Source organism: Ovis aries, chromosome X (genome assembly GCF_016772045.2).
Source record: "Ovis aries strain OAR_USU_Benz2616 breed Rambouillet chromosome X, ARS-UI_Ramb_v3.0, whole genome shotgun sequence".
Classification (NCBI taxonomy): domain Eukaryota; kingdom Metazoa; phylum Chordata; class Mammalia; order Artiodactyla; family Bovidae; genus Ovis; species Ovis aries.
In genome coordinates, this window is record NC_056080.1 from 84,957,730 (window position 1) to 84,963,729 (window position 6,000).

The following is a 6,000-nucleotide window of genomic DNA, read 5'->3' on the forward strand; positions in this document are numbered from 1 at the left end:
CATTAAAGTATGTTTTATTCAAAACAGATGTTTAAAAAGAGCTTTATCTTTTTATTTAAAGGGGCTGGGCTGATTTATGTTGAGGAAAATAGCATGCTACCTTCCAAACACTGAGAAATTTAGAGATCCAAGATCAAAATTGAGTGAGAATATATGAGAGGGAAAAATGACAGACGAAGAACATGAATCTCAGCAATTAGCCACTGAACCTGAATAAAATTTTGTTAGTGAAGATTAACTAATCAAAAAGAATTTTTAAAACTTATGAATAAATTTAACCAAGGAGATGAGAGACTTTTACAGTGAAAACCACAGAACATTGCTGAAAAAATTAAAGATACAAATAAATGCAAAGACATCTGTGTTCATGGATTTGAAGATTACATATTATTAAGATATCAATAGTACCCAAAGCAATGTACAGAGTTAATGCAATCTCTATTGAAATCCCAATGGCATTCTTTTTGAAGAAATAGAAAAATCAGCCCTAAAATTCATATGGAATTTCAAGGGACCCCCAAATAGCCAAAACAATCTTGAAAAAGTAAAATAAAGTTGGAAGACACACACTTCCTGACTTTAAAACAGTAATCAAAACAATGTAGTATAAAGAGAGACATATAGTCCAAGAGATAGAATAGAAAACCCAGAAACAAATCCTCACATATAAGGTCAAAAGATTATTAACAAGGGTACAAAGATCATTCAATGGGGAAAGGTCAATCTTTTCAATAAATGGTACAGGGAAAACTGGATAGCCACATGGAAAACAATGAAGTTGGACCCTTATCTTACACCACACAAAAAAATTAACTCAAAATGGATTAAAGGCCTAAATGTTAGAGTTAAAACTATAAAACTCTTAGAAGACAACAGAGGGAAATCTTGACATTGGATTTAGTAATGATTTCTTAGATGTGACAACAAGATCACAGGAAACAAAAGTAAAGGTGAAGGTGAAGTTGCTCAGTCATGTCCGACTCTTTGCGACCTGGTGGACTGTAGCCTACCAGGCTTCTCCATCCATGGAATTCTCCAGGCAAGAATACTGGAGTGGGTTACCATTTCCTTCTCCAGGAGGTCTTCCCAACCCAGGGATCAAACCTGGGTCTCCCACATTGGAGGCAGACGCTTTAACCTCTGAGCCACCAGGGAAGCCCATTAGACTACATCAAAATTTAAAACTTCTGTGCATCAAAGGACACAATCAACAGAGTGAACAGGTAACCTATGGTAAGGGAGGAAGTATTTACAAATAGCATATCTGGTGAAGGAGTAATATGCTGAATGCACAAAGGACCCCTACAACTCAACAAGAAAAAAGTCAACCCAATAAAAAAGTGGGCAAAGAACTTGAATTGACATTTCTCCCAAGGAGACATACAAAAGACCAATAAGCAAAGGAAAAGACGCTCAAGGTCGCTAATCATCAGGGAAATGCAAATCTAAATCACAATGAGATCTCACATCACACCCATTAGACTACTATCAAAAAAAAAAAAAAAAACCAGACAAACAAAACTCCAGAAAATGACCAGTGTTGGTGAGGATGTGGAGAAATGGAACCCTTGGGCACTGTCAGTAGGAATGTAAAGTGGTACAGCTACTATGGAAAAGTATATAATTGTATGGTGACTCCTCAAAAAGTTAAACACAGAATTGTTATATGATACAGCAATTCCACCTCTCAGGGTAAATACTCAAAAGAATTGAAAGCAGAATTACAAAGAGATTTTTGTATACCAATGCCCATAGTAACATTTTTCACAATAGCCAGTGAAAAGTGAAAGTGAAAGTCATGTCTGACTCTTTGAGACCCCATGGACTATACAGTCCATGGAATTCTCCAGGCCAGAATACTGGAGTGGGTATCCTTTCCCTTCTCCAGGGGATCTTACCAACCCAGGGATCAAACCCAGATCTCCCTCGTTGCAGGAGGACTCTTTACCAACTGAGCTATCAGGGAAGCCCACAATAGCCAGAGGTAGAAGCAACTCAAGTGCCCATCCATGGATGAATGGACAAGCAAAATATGGTCTATACCCACTACAGAGTATTATTCAGTCTTAAAAAGGAGGGAAATTCTGACATCTGTTACATCACAGATGAACCTTGAGAACATTATACTAAGGAAAATAAGTCATACACAAAAGGACAAGTATTGCATGATTCCAGTTATGTGAGGTACCTACGTAGAGTAATCCAATTCACAGAGACAAAGTTGAAATGGTGATTACCAGGAGCTGGGGGGAGGGGGATGAAGAGTTATTGCTTAATGAGTACAGTTTCAGTTTTTCAAGATGAAGTGTTCTGGAGACGGGTTGCACAACAATGTGCATGTACTTAACATTACTGAACTGTACACTTAAAAATGGTTGAGATGGTAAATTTGATGTTATGAGTATTATGACACAATTTATTTAAAGATTAATTAAACCTCCACAGTAGCCTGAGCTAAAGGGACCAGAAACCTAGATTTGTTGACAAGGTCCTCTGTGGTCCATCTCAGATGGGATTGTATCAAGATCAGCTTCCACCCAGGACCGGAGGTCCCATGTCCTGCTTCAGAAACAAAGCCTCCCACAGGGAGCCAGAATTAACCAAGAGCCCCGGTCCCAGGCGACTGGAAGGATGAGGGAAGCAAGCACATAGGTCCTTTCCAAAATAAATACTACCACCTCTTCTTTGTGTCATTGCCAAAAACTCGTGGGAGTTGTAGAGGGAGATCCTTTCCCAGAGTGTCTTCTGGACTCTTCTTCTCCACTCCAGAGGAAAAACACCAGGGAGAAGGCTGGGGTGGGCAGGATACAATGGAACGGCCCTAGAGCGGCTTCCTAAGAATCACACCCATCACGGGTGGGGAACTGAAGGAGTTCTTTGGGAAAGTGCCTCTGAGAGTCTGAGAGAGGCGCTCCATTTCCAGTTAGAGCTTCCAGGGATCACTTCTAAGACATCATCAGCCAAGGGGGGGGGTGGGGGTGGGGAATGTGCATCCCCCCAAACGAGACTGTAAGCCCTGAGTCTTCAAGCCGAGGCCTCTGGGGCTAGCTCTTTGTGAGTAGGATGGAGCCCCTGCCATCTCAGTCCTACAGCTGTCCCTGTGGGGCCTCGAGGGAGTAAAACACGGGGTGTTTCTAGTGACAGCTGCAGACCACCCACCTGCCCTTCCTCACACCATGGGGCTGTGAACTAGGCCGACATGCTGGGGAATGAGAGGGCTGGCAACTTTTCAGACTGCTAAGGAAGCACAAGGAAAGCCCCGGCCTCAGGGCTGCACATGGGAACCTGCTTGGGCTAAGCACCCCCTCCCAGAACACGGAGCAGGCTCTCTGTCTAGTAACAGCTTAAGATATAAGCTGAGATATAATTTATACATGATAAAATTCACCCACGTAAAGTGAAGTGAAGTCACTCAGTTGTGCTCGACTCGTTGTGACCCCATGGATACTCCATGGAATTCTCCAGACCAGAATACTGGAGTGGGTAGCCTTTCCCTTCTCCAGGGGATCTTCCCAAACCAGGGATCGAACCCAGGTCTCCCACATTGCAGGTGGATTCTTTAATAGCTGAGCCACAAGGGAAAGCCCAAGAAGGAGTGGGTAGCCTATCTCTTCTCCAGGGGATCTTCCTGACCCAGGAATCGAACCAGGGTCTCCTGAATTGCAGGCAGATTCTTTACCAACTGAGCTATCAGGGAAGCCCCATGTAAAAGGTACAATCAAATGGTTTTTAGGGTAGTCACAAAGCTGTTCAGTCATCACCACTAAGTACAGAATATTTCAACATCCCCAAAAGAATCCCCATATCCATGAGCATTCACTCCCCATTTCTCCCTCCCCATTATGGAACACCAGACTGGTTCCAAATAGGAAAAGGAGTATGTCAAGGCTATATATTGTCACCCTGCTTATTTAACTTTTATGCAGAGTACATCATGAGAAACGCTGGGCTGGGAGAAGCACAAGCTGGAATCAAGATTGCCAGGAGAAATATCAATAACCTCAGATATGCAGATGACACCACCCTTATGGCAGAAAGTGAAGAGAAACTCAAAAGCCTCTTGATGAAAGTGAAAGAGGAGAGTGAAAAAGTTGGCTTAAAGCTCAACATTCAGAAAACGAAGATCATGGCATCTGGTCCCATCACTTCATGGGAAATAGATGGGGAAACAGTGGAAACAGTGTCAGACTTTATTTTGGGGGGCTCCAAAATCACTGCAGATGGTGACTGCAGCCATGAAATTAAAAGATGCTTACTCCTTGGAAGGAAAGTTATGGCCAACCTAGATAGCATATTGAAAAGCAGAGACATTACTTTGCCAACAAAGGTCTGTCTAGTCAAGGCTATGGTTTTTCCTGTGGTCATGTATGGATGTGAGAGTTGGACTGTGAAGAAAGCTGAGCACCGAAGAACTGCTGCTTTTGAACTGTGGTGTTGGAGAAGACTCTCGAGAGTCCCTTGACTGCAAGGAGATCAAACCAGTCCATTCTAAAGGAGATCAGTCCTGGGTGTTCATTGGAAGGACTGATGCTGGAGCTGAAACTCCAATAGATTGGCCACCTCATGCGAAGAGTTGACACATGGGAAAAGACTGGGAGGGATGCTGGGAGGGATTGGGGGCAGGAGGAGAAGCGGATGACAGAGGGTGAGATGGCTGGATGGCATCACCAACTCGATGGACATGAGTTTGGGTAAACTCTGGGAGTTGGTGATGGACAGGGAGGCCTGGCGTGCTGTGATTGATGGGATCACAAAGTCGGACACGACTGAGCAACTGAACTGAACTGAACCATCCCAGGGAAACCACCAATCAACTTTATCTATATATAGATTTGCCTGTTCTGTACATTTCATAGAAATGAAATCATATAATGTGTGACCTTTTGTCTCTGGCCTCTTTGACATACTATAAGGTTCATCCATGTTGCAATATAAATCAGTACTTTTTAAAATTGAAACAGTTGATTTAGAATATTATATTAGTTTCAGGTATGTACATGATTTCTTTTCATGGCTAAATATGTTCCATTGTATATATATATACCTACTTTATTTTGCTTATTCATTCATCCATCAGTGGACATTTGGGTTGTTTCCATTTTTTAGTTCTTATGAATAGCACTGCTGTGAATACTTGTGCACAATTTTTTGTGTGAACCTACATTTTCATTTATCTTGGATATACACACTTAGGATTGGAATTTCTAGGTCATATGATAACTCTCATGTTAAGCATTTAGAGGGACTTACAGTCTCCCTAATTGGCTGGACCATTTTCCATCCCCACCAGCAATGCATTAGCATTCCAGTGTCTCCATATCCCCACCAACACTTGTCATTGTCCGTCTTTTTTTTGTTCTAGACCTCCTAGTGGGTGTGAAATGGTACCTCATGGTGGTTTTGATTTGCACTTCCTGGTGACTAATTATATTTACCATATTTTTCATTAGCCACTGACCATTTGCACATCATTTATGGTGCAATGTCTATTTAGATCTACTGCCCACTAAAAAAAATGAAATAATAGCAAATGAAGCAACCGACAAAGAATTAATCTCAAAAATATACAAGTAACTCCTGCAGCTCAACTCCAGAAAAATAAATGACCCAATCAAAAAATGGGCCAAAGAACTAAACAGACAGTTCTCCAAAGAAGACATACAGATGGCTAACAAACACATGAAAAGATGCTCAACATCACTCATTATCAGAGAAATGCAAATCAAAACCACAATGAGGTACCATTTCACACCAGTCAGAATGGCTGCGATCCAAAAGTCTACAAGCAATAAAGGCTGGAGAGGGTGTGGAGAAAAGGGAACCCTCTTACACTATTGGTGGGAATGCAAACTAGTACAGCCACTATGGAGAACAGTGCGGAGATTCCTTAAAAAACTGGAAATAGAACTGCCATATGACCCAGCAATCCCACTGCTGGGCATACACACCAAGGAAACCAGAATTGAAAGAGACACGTGTACCCCAATGTTCATCACAGCA